This window comes from Coturnix japonica, chromosome 17 (genome assembly GCF_001577835.2).
Source record: "Coturnix japonica isolate 7356 chromosome 17, Coturnix japonica 2.1, whole genome shotgun sequence".
Lineage (NCBI taxonomy): Eukaryota > Metazoa > Chordata > Aves > Galliformes > Phasianidae > Coturnix > Coturnix japonica.
Window position 1 is genome coordinate 421,440 of NC_029532.1, and position 15,125 is coordinate 436,564.

Consider the following 15,125-nt stretch of genomic DNA (forward strand, 5'->3'; position numbering starts at 1 on the left):
CCTCGCACGCAGCCACAACCAATGTGATGAGTCCCTGAGCCTCTGAAGGGCCGAGCGAACAATCAGCGGGGAGGCAGAAGCCATTCCTGGATAGAATTGACAATTACAACCGCATCGATCCGCAATCTGCAAAAGATGCTGAACCGAGAGCATTTCCAGCAGCCCCTTTTGACTTCAGCACCCAGGCAGACAGAGCTTGCAAGCGATGCAGCTGTTATCAGATGGCATCAGGCTCCTCGTACATCTGCACACTGATGGCCGCAGAAGCTGCTGGCTGTCCGTTATCCGACACGAGCAAGAGCCCCGATGCTTTGTCATGCAGAACTGTCAGGCGTTGCACAGTGCCCAGCACTCCGCTTTCTCTTCCTCTGAGCACTCAGATTTCCACCCGCACACTGAGGAAAGAATGGAGCCCTTCTGGAAAACAAACAAAACTAAACGAGATACTGATTTCCTCCTCTGAGTGTAACGATGTATCCATGGATCCATGCAAATCTTTCTTAACAAAGAGCTTCTGCCAGCTGCACCGCAGCCATCACACCGGCATAGGAACAAGTACCTGTTTTTCCTGACCTACATTTTCGGGCTGGCAGGGAATCAAAGCACATGTCAAATTACAACAGATTTTGAACGGACTTGCATGCTCCCTCCAATCCCAGCTATTCAGTCTGGTCGGGCCCCATCCGTTTGTTTCTGTAGGGACAGTACCTCTGTTTGAAATTGCACTGTGCAAAGCAATGGGCTTGTTGTTCTAATGCTGAAGAGAAGAATTGGTTTTCCATAGAATTCGGTTCAGTTAGAGACATGTTCCTCCCCTTGAACTGCTGTACGCTATCTGCTCTATTTATAATAAAAGCTGCATGTTCAAGCAGCCACAACCACAAACAGAAAACCAGCCCAGCTTTGTCCTGAAGGCCTCAGGAATGAAAACCCTGCCCAGCTCATTGCAGCCCGTGTGGGACCTGCATGTGCATAAATGAGCAGCCGCCAACAAAAGGTATTTTCATAGCTGGATCCCCCCACAGCTGACAGGCAGAACACATCAGTGCAAGGGGAGCGTTTCCTGCCAGCCCCGAGACCCCCTGGCTGGAGGAAGGGATCTTCTGATCCCAGGAAACCGAGGATGGGAAGGAGCGGAGCATCACAGTCAGCTTGGGGCAGAAATCAATCAGTGCAGCTCCCCACGCTGCTGGCCGTGCAGCTCAGAGCCAAGCACACTCTCCATCTTTGCTCCCCACAGTTTTATTTGAGCCCAAAGCCACGAACCGCTCCGCCCTGCTTTTGCCACTGTCTGGTTTACCATAAGTTTGCATAAGCTGTGTGTGAAGGGAATGCATTTTAAGTTTCCTTTCTTTTCGTGCCCATTTTCAGATCTCTGCAGTTTCACAATGTCCATATTTCACTAAAATTAAAATTGCCGCATTGCAAAACACATCCGAGAGCAGAACTTCTAATTAAGCTTTCTTTTAAAAAATGTTTTTCACAATCACAGCAGAAGTTCTTGAAAAAAGCATCTTCCTCAGGCCAAGTGAAACGTGCTGCAATACAGTGAGTGCACATTTCCCACCCCTCCAAATCCGTGCAAACCAGAAAGCACTGACAAACAGCTACACTAACAGGAGGACTCGCCGGCTGCTATCATTACTAACCAGACAGGGCTGAAAAGCTCACGGTACCCTGCCCAGTTCCAGCCTCTGACTGACATAAAGCATGGGGAGCCAGACAGCCATTAGCAGGAACCTGCACAGCCCTCTGCTTTGGGAACTGCTGCTTTTGCTTACCTTATACCTCAGAACTGCAAAACTAATAAGAGTCTAATGAAAAGTGGGACATGATTCACTTGTTTTCCCCTCAGGAGGTTCAGCGTGTTTGCAACAGGAGCGTTACTGATTAAAACAAGAGGTGATGGTTTTAAGAAGCCGGAACACAAACTTGTTCCCAAATGTGCATGTGCTAAAATGAGACACTGGTTTCTATAGTTTACAACTTCAAAAGTCTTCACTTCCATCAGGTAACTAATTTTTTTCCTAATATACATTCATATGTTTTACTTGACACTGCACAATACGCATCCAACCCGTGTATCTGGTAACTGCAACAAGATCTTGGGCCACCCCTTTGGTGATTTCCCTTCTTCCTGCTCCACACAGTCACTGAGATGCACTGCATGGATGTAAAGCATAAGACTGTAATTGGGTTAAAGACTGATAAGTACTTAGAACTGACAAACTAAATGCAAATTCAGGTGCACAGAACATTAAAAATACCCACCTATATAGCTCTCCTTGTAGAAAGAGCTGCAAATCCAGCCCAGGATGTCAGACAACTCTAAGAACACACACAGTAGGAATTAGCATTAGACTGAGTCAGAGTGAACATGTTCTGATCTCCAGCGTATTCCACATAATTTGTGTGCAACCAAGAGTGCTTTACATTGCCTTCCTTCACACTTGGAATAGTTCAGATAGCACAGTACTCTTAGAACCTACTGTGTAACAACATGTAGGAAGGCTCTGATCTGAAACTCAATCCCTCAATACAATACGGTCACCAAGAGAAGAAACATTAAACCAGAGCTCTTAAATTGGCATTTAAATTAGGAAATTAGTTCTACAAACACAAAACATTTGAGCCGTCCATTTGTTATGGATAACGCAGTAGAGCCGCCAATTGCAAAAGCCATGGACTCCAATTTGGCAGCGCTCACTTTCCAATGTTACATCAAAACCCTGACTCCATCACACGGGAATTTAACTCCTCGAGGCACAAAACAGAAAAACACCAGCTACAAATTACACAGGGACAGTTTTCATGCTTTATTCATTGGAGGGCATTCAGTTCCTGCCTCATGGCTGCGTTGCACAACCCAAGTGTTAAAGATGTGGATTGCAGAGGGCAGCTCCTCTGCACAGTGTGGCTTTGCCCTCCCTCCTCTTCCTGTACTAAAGGACAGGGCACTAACAGTGTCCTTCTGCCAGCATTTCCCCCCCGGCAAAACAATCACCTGGTGCCTTTAGGGGAGTGTGGGGTCCAATCTCCCAAATACAAAATACTCTCTGATAAACAATTCAAAATCCACTGACGAGGAACGTCCCACAGAAAGCACAAGAAAGATGAGATGTTCCACCCAGCTGGAAAACGCTTCCTCGCAGTCACACCCTCCTGACATGAAAGCAGGAATCTTTCTAAGCTCACACTGAACAGCCCTAGTGGAAGGTCACAAACAATAACAGTGGGTAATTAAAACAATAATTGGGCTTAATAAGACAAAAGTTGAAAGTAAATTGCTCCTCATTTTTTCCCCCCGCTGCCCAAGCCTCAGTAAGAACATGTTTGGGACAGAGGAGAAATTGAAATGACACGTTTACAATGATCCGCTGTTCACAACAGAGCTCCTCCTGCCTCCCAGCCCTGCAGGATTCACTGCAGAGCACAGGGATTTCTGGGATGAAGGACAACAGAATGCAGCGGACATGCTGGAAAGGTATTGGGGAACCATCCGTGTTCTTGCCCTGCTGGGAGATGGACCATCCCAAACCCAACAGGAATGAAAAACCAACACCAATAAGGAAATCAGTTCTTGCAGCAGCTAATGGAGTTTTTGCAACAGTTGTAGCAGCCTTAAATCTAAAAGATAGTCTGAACAATTGTTCTCAGTGTCCTCAGCTCCCGTGTATCTGCTTCTGTGCAAGATCTCTATGGAAGAAACAAAAATAGCAGCTGGTGCTCTGTAGAAATGCAGCTCGTCCTGCAGGGCTGCATGGCTGCCCCTCTGGCTGCGGGTGCATGGCAGACAAACACATGCTTAACTGTGTGCTCTGCAGCACATCCCTGCTCAGTACAGTGAAAAGCAGCAGTTCTCTGGGAAAAAAAAAAGTCAGTATGTGGTCATGTAATTAAAGACTGTCATAATTCACACCCACATTGCGGTAGGTTGGTGTTGCGCAGGCATCCTTAACTCCGGCATTTCCTCATTTCAGGCTACTTGTATTCGAAATGTAAGTGATGTTTTTACCACACCACACCATAAATTAAGCGCGCAGAAAAAGAAATGTCTGGAGAAAATAATTCTTCAGCAGGAAAACCCATCCGGCTCCCCTGCAGCCAACAGCCCCAGCTCCTCAGTGCGCTGCCGGCCCAGGGCGGACCTGCCCTGCAGGGAGCGGAGCACACGAGCACTGTCAGTGCAATGAGAGTCACAGCCACGTAAAGCACTGTGTGCTCTGACATTGCAGAGGGGGCTGAGATGAAAGAGCAGAGACTGGAACATCAGTGAGCTCAGAGGGGACGCGGGTTGACACGGCCAAGGCCACATGCGACATACTCCAGAACAACCTTCTGCTTTTCCGTTCTTAAGCCAAACAAACCAACCAAAGCATCCCAACGCCGTGAGCAGCAGCAGGAGGAGGGAACAGCAGGAGGATGGAGCTGTGGGGATGGAGCCGACTTCCTGGCCACAGGAGCTCCTTGTGCAGAGACCTTCACACACAGCTCCTTCTTTCTAGGAATGCAGGGTGAGCTGCTCCCATCCCGGTTCCCACGGGCCGCCCGCACCGAGGCGCACTGAGCATCATCTGCTCCTGCGATCCGACAGATACGGGTGGAAGAAACACACCAGGAGCTAAAGCAAGATTCCGAGAATGAAACCAGCTGGTACAGAAACAAAAGCCAAATACTCTCCTGGCTGCTGAATGCGCTATTATTATTATTATTATCATTATTATTATTTTAATTTAGCTTAAAACAAAATGAAAAAAATCTGCTTGGAACCCAAATAGTCTCTAGCTGAAAATGTGGTGTCTAGCCTGAAAAACAGAGGCTTCTGGACACAGTACCAACAAGCACAGGATTCCCATGGACCTGGTGTTTCTCAAGCCCTTAATGTGGTTCAACTTAGGCAAGTGGTTTTAGGATTCCCAGTTTAAAATCCACAGCGCACATCTGCGATTCATTTCAGTTTCTTATTTTATTTCTTACTTCTTCAACCAGCTCCAAATCATTTTACGAGCTCTTGCAATCCGGTACTAATCAGTTACTCATGCTGCAGGAGTTCCCGCTTCCTCAGCAGGGCTCCCTGTGCACACGAAGCCAAGCTGTGCATTTCATCAGCTGCATTTCACCAGGAACAGCAGTAACTACCTGCTGAACCAGGACGGCAGCGCTCAGGAATTGCAGGACATGAAACACTTCTGCCCCAACCTACAGCACAAACAACTTCCTGCTCCTTCTTTCTGCCATCACTGAATTAAATCAAACGCGACCTCCCTACTAGCAATATCCTGCCCTATTTCTGACTCAGGGATTTGAGCGAGTGGCTCCAGGTTTAAGAAGGAAGAAATTCCTGCATGAGAAACACAACGGGGTTAAAACTTCATGTAGGAGTGTGCCAAGAATTTGACTTTCAGTATCTGCCCTCCGAACAGCTAATCTGCCAGAAGAAATGCTGAAAAGACGTGCCAAGTAGGGCAGTTATTCTCAGAAGCACTTTTGAGTTGGTTAGAAATGCTACCACATGATGGAGCCTGGCTCCTCACCGCTCCTCCTGCTTAAAACACAGCTTGTCTGAAGGAGACTCCATCTTCAGGGTCTTCCTGTGCATCAGTTGGAAGCTGCTGTTTCTCTTATACAGCTCACGTGACAAGTACAGCTTCATTAGGGCATCTATTATTGCTGTATTTGTTTGCTTCCCAATCACAGATCTGGCTTTGATGAGGAGATTCATCAGCCCAGCTGGTAGATAAAGCTCCTTTCCTCAGGGTTGAACCACTGGTTGCCTCTTTCAAGCTTCCAGAGCCCACAGGAATGATTCAGCTCAGGTCCTTGTTGGTGAAGGTCCTCCGAGGGAAGGCCCTGTGCGGTTCTCCCCATGGGAATGGCTACACAGCAGCCAGAGGACAGATCTCTCCTCATTATCCCCCAGCTCCAGCACAGTATAACAATTAGCTGATAGCACTTCTCAGCTTTGAAGGACAGGCACTAGGGAAACATTCCTCTGATTTCCTGTTTGAACAATGCAATCCTCGCTGTCTGGATCTCGCAGTCAGGTCATGCTGTGTCTGGGCCAGCTTTACTACATCTTTCCTGCTCAGTGTTTATGTTTTGCCTTTCACCCTCCACATGTTTTCTGTCCAGCGCTCCTGAAGGTAAGACATGAGCATCAGCTATTGCACAATGCAACACCCCGGGGAGCTCCAGTATTCTGCAGATGGCTGCGTGCACAGGACCCCCTCTGCCACCCCTGACCATCTCAAATGCTGATTAATTCATGTCTAACTATGCAGATATTGTTATTTACTCCAACTTCTTTAACTTCGCATGCTGGAAAAGATCAGAAAACTCCTGGCAGTGTGTTCATACTTAGTATACAAAATGTCACTCAATCTGCCTGGCAGCACTGCTGCAATGATCCATCCTCGGTCAGCTGCATTTGTGATGACAGTAATGAACACTAGGAAGATGTTTTGCTGTAGAAGGGAATCAGAGTGCAGAGCAGGACCGGCCCCTCAGAGCTCATCCAGTCTCGCCCTTAGGCTTTAAGGCAGAATCAACTGTAGTTCCTCCATTTTCAACAATACTTGTCTGATCCACTCTTAAAACCTTTCCAAATTGGAGACCTGACAACTCACAAGGGATGAATTCCAGTCTTCCATTATTTCTGTTCAAAACATACAGGAAAAACAGCTCACTGCTCTTTAGCCTTTGGATTGCTAACAAGTGTTAGATCCTGCTGGTCCAAAGTGAATAACTCGCCTCCCGCCTTGTCTCAAATCGCATTTTCTGGACCTACCCCTCCAGCCCTTCTCTCTAATTAGCAGCCCCCAGTTTTCCTCACATGCAGCAGTTCCTCCCCAGCTCTGCTCATCACCTCCCTCCCTACAGCAGGTTCCCAGTTCTAGCGGACTTGTTCCTCTCTTACATGTCACACGTTCACCTCCATTTTCTAACCCCAAACAATTACACCCACACTTAATAAATACAGTGTGACAAAGCACAGTGATGCTGCATGCAGGCAGAGCAGGGAGGCACACACTCAATGACCGCATTCAACACAAAACCACACACATTTCCCAGCAGTTTATTCTAATTTTGATGATCTGCGGCCTTTTCTTTTAACCCGGTGAATTCTCGGAGTGTTAAGGAAGGAAGCCCAGGAGTGCAGACAGTTTCAGGAACACCTCGGTGGGCATCTGCACTATTTCTGTCACCCTGCATGTTCTGCGAGCAGTGGTGTGTTAAATTAACTTCTAGTGTAATTCAGAGCAAACGTAACTGCAATTATTCTGCCTAATAAGAGGTTCTCATGGTTGGTGCCAAATTTTGCCACGGTATTTTATCACATGATAGCACTTAGCAAGCTGCACATGATTAAATTCGGTTACGTCAGCAAAGCACAGAACAGCTCCATCCAGCTGCCATCACACCAATATCTGGGCAATCCCTCCCATCTGCCAGCAACAGAAAATGAAATAACTCCGATTCTTCAAGGTAATGTTTGCACTAAACAGCCATTTTCTCCAACAAAATAGTAGCAGAATACTATGCTAAATAAAGCATGACTAAGAACCCACTTAATGTCATGTTAATAAGGGGGTAAGGAATAGAAAGAGAAGGATAAGATTAAAGAAAAGTCAGGAGAAGCAGAAACTGCAGCCAGCAGCAAACGAGCTCCCAGGGGACTGCCATGTGTAAAAGCATCACTGCTACAGTGGTTCTCTTTCGTTGCTAACTGGAATTGACTACATCAAATAATCATTCATAAAGGTCTATTCTGCTGCCTGTGCTTCTACTGGACCCTGTGATACCAACAGGGCAGCACAAGCAGCCAGCGAACTAAGGATCCAGCAAGGAATGGGAGCATGTGGTCAGCAGTCCCAGCTGTAAGAACATGACTGCACACAGTGAGTGCACTCAGAGCACAGCTCCACAGTCAAGGCAAAACTCGGTCTCTTTCTGAAGCCCAGCAGCGCTCACCAAGCACTGCAGCAAGCAGAGCAGCTGTTCTCCAAGCGGCCTTGCTCTAAAGAGAACATTATGTTCTATTCTGCATGAGCTCAGGGAAGCCAGGCTTTTTGCCCTTGCTCAAACCACATACATGGAGCCCCTTTCCAGGCTGCGATGCTTCACGTATCCTGAAATGACTTCCCGGAGCATTCCTTGGAAATCCTTCGGTTAACACAACGGCCCCAGCCAGGAGTGGACTGTTCTGGATCTCATTCACAGACTGTTACTAAAAACTGTACCGACTCATTTCTCTGGCCTCTGAGGATGCCGCATGTAATTGGCTTTTTTTCTTTAAGGATTTCACCCCGAGATCACTCCTACAAACTATTTCCAGGCTTGCGAATAATTGCACATCTAACGCGTTTCCAAAAGCATCATTAGATTATCGCTGTGCCCAGTGAGCAAAAAACGGACACTGTTAGCAAAATACCCACAGAAACACGCTTATGAGCACTAAGAGACTTTGTAGCTCCTGTTTTAAAGCGGTACTTAATGATGGCGCTATTGAAAGCTGCAGTTACTTGTTCAGGAATGAGGTGGAGACCTTCCAGCCCCTCCAGGTGGGAGCAGCCCCTTCCCCTGCTCGGCGCTCACTGCTGCGCCCCATCTGCCAGCAGCACATGGAGAACAATGGGCCGTGCTGGATGCTGAGGGCTCTGACGGTCTGGCACAGAAACAGTAAGGACTTGCATCACTCTTTTCAAACTGGGAACTTCAAAGTCACTTACATGACATAGGCTTTGTGTTCGCTTCCAAAGAAAAAGCATTTTCACCAAGCAAACATGCATTAGCTCTCCTGTGAGTGCAAACCCAGTGAGAACAAGCCGGGGGCAGCTTTCCTGCGCAGCAGACCAGGCTTGGAGGTTCCCAGCACGGAGCAGGGACAAACCTTGCTTCCCCACCAGCACTCATACCCACACCCCCCTTACAGAGTGTAACTGTTGAGCACAAGCTCTCAGGTGCTGAGCATCCTCACCACACTCTATCCCAGTGCTCCCACAGACCCAGCTGCCTCAGTCACCCTCTGTCCTTGCAGGACCTTTTACAACAGCTGAATTCTCATCTTGCAGTACCAACGTTTGGTTCCTATGTGCCACACACAGGACATGCAGATAATCTCAACTGTTAGCGCTCATTCAGAAAGGTGCATCTTATGTAGCAGAAATAAAACATACTAGTAAAATGAACAAAAGGGGAAGCAGAGATGACTCGGCTATGTGATCCCAGGTATGACACAGCAGTATTTCAATAGCTCAATGCTCTGGTTTGCTGCTGAGTTAAATACATTCATCATTTGTTTTCTAAAGTGATGGCAGAACCACAGCCAGGCTCAGAACACACCTTGCTGGACTAATGGGAGGATCTCATTTCCTTCTTCATGAGCATACAAAATTCAGGTTACATGACAGAAAAGCTCACAGCCATCATTTATTCAGACGCCTTTGGGAAGATCCTGCAGTTTGGCTCCACTTTTCTTACATAATTCTGAACAACTGGTAAGTGTGTTAAAAAACCGTGTGGATGATCCTTATTCAAATGTTTTGGCAGAAGGCAATAAAAGCAAAGAACCCTGTGTAACCTCGGGCTTACAAAGCAAAATAAAGGGAGCTGGAGGGGAAAAAAAGAAAATGTAATCTAAATGTACGATGGAAAAATGCACAGAAATAAATGGAAAAGAAAAAGCAAGAACGGCTCAGTGCATAAAGGCACGTGTGGCGCTTCGCAGCAGACAGCAATGCAGACATAGAAATGCCTGCTCTGCACAAGGATCTGCTTGAGAAGGTGTTAACTGCCTGCTGGGGAGAGCTGCCCTACGTGGTGACGCATCCTCGGTCATCTTGGTGCCTTCTTATCAGGGAAGCACCGTGCACAGGGTACTTGCAGCAGGGACAGAAAGCCCTTGGGTGCAGGTACGGAGCTGAGGTTGCAGGGTCTGGATCAGCCACAGCACTGGGAGAGCTGATTGAGTGGCACGAGGCTCAGCAGAGGAAGAACTGACTGAAACACCAAGGAGAACTCCAGGAGGCAAGCAAGGCCACAGCAAAAGGCAGCGAGAGCAAAAGGTAGGCTCAGTGGCTGGGAAAAAACCTTCAAGAGAGAGAATCAATATAGGGAATTACCCCTAAGGGAATCGGTGGAAGCGCTTTTGCGTGGGTATTTTATGAGAGACTGGGCATACCACCAACAAATGTACTGCAGGAAAGAATCAGACAATGGCAAGGAAATGGATAAAACGTGTTACTAAGACAATTTCCAGATCCGATTTCTGTGAAGAGAAGACCATGACCTCACCACTGGATCTGTGGTGCTGCCATTAAGCACTGCCCCATACAGGCCCCAAGTCCCTCACTAGCAGGGATATGGTCTGGAGACAGACCACACCAAAGACCAAAAGGGATCTGGGAGTGGCCCTTCATTGTTACTTTATTTTTGCATTAATGATGGGTCAATTTATGTCCACGGATTTTGTAAGGCAGAATTCACTGGGGATACTGAGGAGCAGAAAACTGAGACACAGAATAAAGCTTTTGGGGAAAACAAGAGGTCTGAACTTGATTAAAAGGAAAGAAAGAAAAAAGAAAAAAAGCCCCGAGAGGAACAGAACATTTGAAGACACACATGGAGAGAAGCGACTCTCTTCCAAGGACAGATGGTGGCAATGGAAACACTGAAAATGGCTGGTTGGCCAAAGTGCTTTTCTGTCCTTGCCGTGTCTTTTCCAGTTCACTCCAGTTCCCTGAAGTGCAGCAGAAGTGCCAGCAGCTTTTTCCTAAGGAAGATTCCCAAACTGTGAGCAGCACAGAAACGATGCGAGCACCTCCTGGACAGCTGCTGGCCACGAACACAAACGTGGATCATTCTCAGAAGCACCAGCAAGACCTGCCTTTGCAGTGTCACGAAGACTGGGCTCGCTGCCTACAGCTGCACCTCCAAAGGACTCAGACACGAATGCCAGCAGTTCTGGTGAAGGCTTTAAGAGCCGACAGAATCTCCTCTACATTCATTTCTGCAGTAGTTAAAGAGACAGTTGGGTAAATTCTGCTATCAGTAGGAAAGAAAGCACAGTAGCAGGTTGTTTATTTTAACATCTAACACTGAACACCTCCAGGTCATCTGCCCAAGCAAATACAGAAGATATATGGAACAAGGCTTCAGTTAAATGAATCTGTGGAGTCCTATATCCTTTGTACCATTATTATTAACCTACTGCCCAAAACAATGGAAAAGGAGCTCTCAGTCTCCTCCTCACAGAGGAAAATAATGATGCACATTCCTCTTAATTTAATGCTGCTGTTCCTAAAGGAGGTAGTAAATACAGAATGAATAGGAAAGCTGTGACTATGCCACCAGCATGGACTGTCATTTAAATCCTTTCCAATTATAAGAACAATGAGAATATATGCCTGGAAAGGACTTTGGGGAGCGATATACTTTTAGCCTCCCACAGCTGTTTGGTCGAGGGCTCCCCATGGAGCTGGGCAGCAGGGCACGCACCGTGATAAGCTGCTTGCTTCCAACACACCCTGCAGTTCAAGAGCAGACAAAGCTGTGCTAACAGCTGCACGGTGCACCCAGCTCTACTGAGCAAACGTTCGTGTGAATCAGGAATTGCAGACAACCCTTATTTCCAAAAATGTACTGACCTTCAGCACTGCAGAGCTAAGGAATGGAGGTTCTGATCTCCATTTCAGCCAACTGGTAAAACTGGACTGGAGAAAATCAGAGCAGCTTTCAAGTTCTGCCTGCAAACCTGCCACTGAGCAAGAAAGGAAAGTGAAAGAGACATTTCACACAACCTTTGTGCTTTTGATGTAACTGCGAAATTAAGTGACAGAAGAATTCAGGAGATCTGGTGTCTCTGCACTGGTGCAGCTGGATGCATCTCTAGGAGGCACAGTGCAACAACATTTAAATCATCCAGGGCCCAAGGAAGGAGGAACTCTCACAAATTTCATTGTTTTTGCTCTTAAAATTCCTTTACAATTTAAAATATTCATGAATTTCCCATAAGACTGCATTGTATGAATCCCTCTGCACAACACAAACATTTCCTGATAACACGAAGAACCAGAACTGGGTCTGAGAGAATAGAATAAATCTATCTGCCACAAGGATGAAACACGGCTTCCTTCTACAGGTGGCTCAGTGGCACTTGGACACCCACCAAGCCATAAGAGGATCAATGAGTACAAATTATGCTCTGTGAGCACCAGTGTACAACTCCATATTCTGCTCCCATTGACAATGACGGGCCCAAAATCCTCTTCCAGATCTCAGCTCCACTAATAGCACTATTTTCAGTTCTTTTGAGCCATACTGATGTGTTCATGGTGTCTGGGAAAGGACGTCTTCTTCAGCTGAAAAAACACACTGAGCCCATTGGGGGATCCTGCATATGTATTTACTGAGCAGTTTTAGCAAAATTTTGGCTAAAAGTTAATGTATATTTAGTTAGCTGAAACAGATTGTAATCACGGCATTTTCAGCCTCCTGTTGTATTCTCCATAGTCTTCCACCCCTTCCTCAGGGCATCAGAGGCAGCAGGGATCTGGCCTCGCTCCTGCTGCACAGGATTGTACAACTGTATCCCTGTGGGGTTTGTGTAAGCACAGACAGGAGACAGCAGAAGAAAACTGCTTCGCACACCATGCTGCTGCGGGGGGCTCTGGCAAATGTCGTTATACATATGGCAGACAAAGTTCAGCTTGTCCATAGTGAAATGTAGACAGCTCATTGTAAAGGACTATAACAATGACACAGGAAATGGAAGCCAAGACAAAAACAAGTAAGAAAAGGGTGAAGCAGACTCAAGAACTTTGTTCCTGAAAGTAGTTTCACAACTGAGTACTCGATAGCAACATCTGAACAGGAACATCTCTGTTTGGTTGTGGACAGGCTCCCATTTGGGCAGGGCAAACACCTTGTTACCTTGTTTCCTCCCTATTTCCCTGGCATTTCTGTGAGGCTGTTCTCGGTCCGTTGGTAAACTCCAGAAAAGCCCTGGACTCTCTTTTGCAGCCTCAGCCATGACTGTCACCAGAGAGTAACTGCTGCAAAAGAGATTTCCTGCAGCCAAGTTCCACAGCATGTGCCAAAATGCCTAAATTCCTGATTAGATACTGACCGTGGAACAAAGTTTGGAGCTCTTGGAGAACTCAGAGTTCGCTCTTACTGTTTTTTATAAAGACTGAACAGAGGCCAGGGCTGTAAACCTAAATCCGTGCTCCTTCTGCCCCCTCCTGCTCCCTTTGGCAATGGAGTTCTGTTTCCAGCTGTAAGTCGCTGTCAGCCAAGGGATGGAAAAGCATCATCCAGCTTCCTCCCCCCTTCTCACAAGCAGCACCTGTACCAGCAGCTCCTCTGTGCTACCTGAACTTGCCTCCTGCAGCCCTGGAACAACAGCCATCCTTCCCATCCCACTGTACTACACTGTGCTCTTAGCACTATTTCCTTTGGGGAGGCTCTTCCAAGCCACCCAGACCCCCTTCCTTCTATGCCTACTGAGTTCCAACAAACACTGCGCAGCTTCCCTTAACTGAAGTCACAAAAATAGTAAGTTACAAAATGGACCTGAATTCTCATCCTAATTTTTTATTTTGATGATTGCATTCTCTTTGTTTTCAGCCTAGGCAAAGCTACACATAATCCTGATGCACTATCACAGGGCGACCACACATCAGTAAAGCACATGCACTTCTAGAGCATCCCCAGTGCCTTCAGTGTTACGAGGTCTTGCCTCAATTCTTCTTCCTATACCTATTACAGAGATATTAAGGAGACATTGGCAGTCTTGGCCAGGAACAACCAACAGGCTCCAGCACCACAAATAACCTCACACATCCTGCAGGAGTCAAGGACAGATTTCTTCTTGTACATAAAGGCTACAGACTTTGCCCTGACCCTGAGCTCCTCAAACCTCGCCCCACTGTTCCTATTTCATTCATTTCCAGTGGTGACAGAAAAGCTGGGAGCCAGAAAACAGACCAAATTAGAGCAATTGCCAAAATGTTCATTTATGTGTGAGTATTTCTTCAAGCAGAAGGCAGGGAGATAACGCTCCACGTCAGGGCTCCCATTAACTTCTACCTTCAGTGATAAATGGTTCAATTCCACAAACAGAACCTGAGTTTTATGTGCTGAATGGGAACTGCTGGGAAGATTCAGGGGGTGATTCCAAAGACAGAGGTGAGCATTCGATCCTGCTGCTTACCCCTCTACCAACAAAGTTATGTCAAGTTTCCAAGTGACAAAATCAACATAGAACATCTCCTCTAACCTGGCTTCTTCAGCTTCAAATGTGAAATAAAAAAGCCCTATATATAAAAGCACACCATCTGTGCAACACAGCACATAGGAAACCAAACTTACACAGATGGGAAATATCACACGCTCCCTTATGTCTCTATCAACACACCAGCTTTGCAAATCTGCCCTAAATAAAAACAAAATTGACAACACATTATGTCTGAGGCCAACAGGGCTGCGTACGCCTCGCATGTACTTGGCAGAGCTGGGATTGTTCTCTCCACTTTTAACAAACAACTCACTTATAAATGAAAAAACTTGCTAATGTTCAAGTGTTCTTCTGTGTTCTAATGTCAGGGGGACTGTATTCAACTCATTTGCCATCAAATCCATAGAGACAAAGTAGTTGGTTGTTTAAAGCCCCACGGGACTTGACACAGCCTTCTTTTGAACCACAGCAGGGACAAATACAGATCTGGAACACTCTCTTGTTCTTTTAACTCCCTACCGATATGTGAAAGTATCATTTTAAACACATTTATTTCCACCAGTTACATTAGGTGAAGAATATAGCTGAGCACATATGGAAATGCTTACGAAGCGGCTCCATTTTCTGTCCAAGAAGTCTGTCGGCAAACACAATAACCTCAGTCACACTCATGGCAACTCAACATACTTCACAAAAACAACCAACACAAAAAAAACTTTGTTTCCTTGAAGACCACACTTCCTTTATTGAGCAGGAGGAGTATCTGAGAGGAGAGGGATGAGCTGGAACAGACAGGTACAGATAGAGCCAAATATGATTAAAAGAAACAAGGAATCAAAGTCAAGCTCTGCCAACTCAGATTGCATCTCCATCCCTTCAGGATGACATC

General features: G+C 46.4%; 1 protein-coding gene across 7 annotated transcripts in view; it reads right to left on the minus strand.

The window, feature by feature from the left end:
* Positions 1-15,125, minus strand: part of EXD3 (exonuclease 3'-5' domain containing 3) — a 163,154-nt gene that overhangs the window by 138,200 nt on the left and 9,829 nt on the right. The window contains exon 3 of one of the 7 annotated variants that reach the window (XM_015878791.2): positions 11,646-11,758. The exons of the other annotated variants lie outside the window; for them this stretch is intronic. The gene's annotated coding sequence lies outside the window, so the exon portion shown is untranslated. The remainder of the gene's footprint in view (positions 1-11,645; positions 11,759-15,125) is intronic. 7 annotated transcript variants of the gene reach the window in all.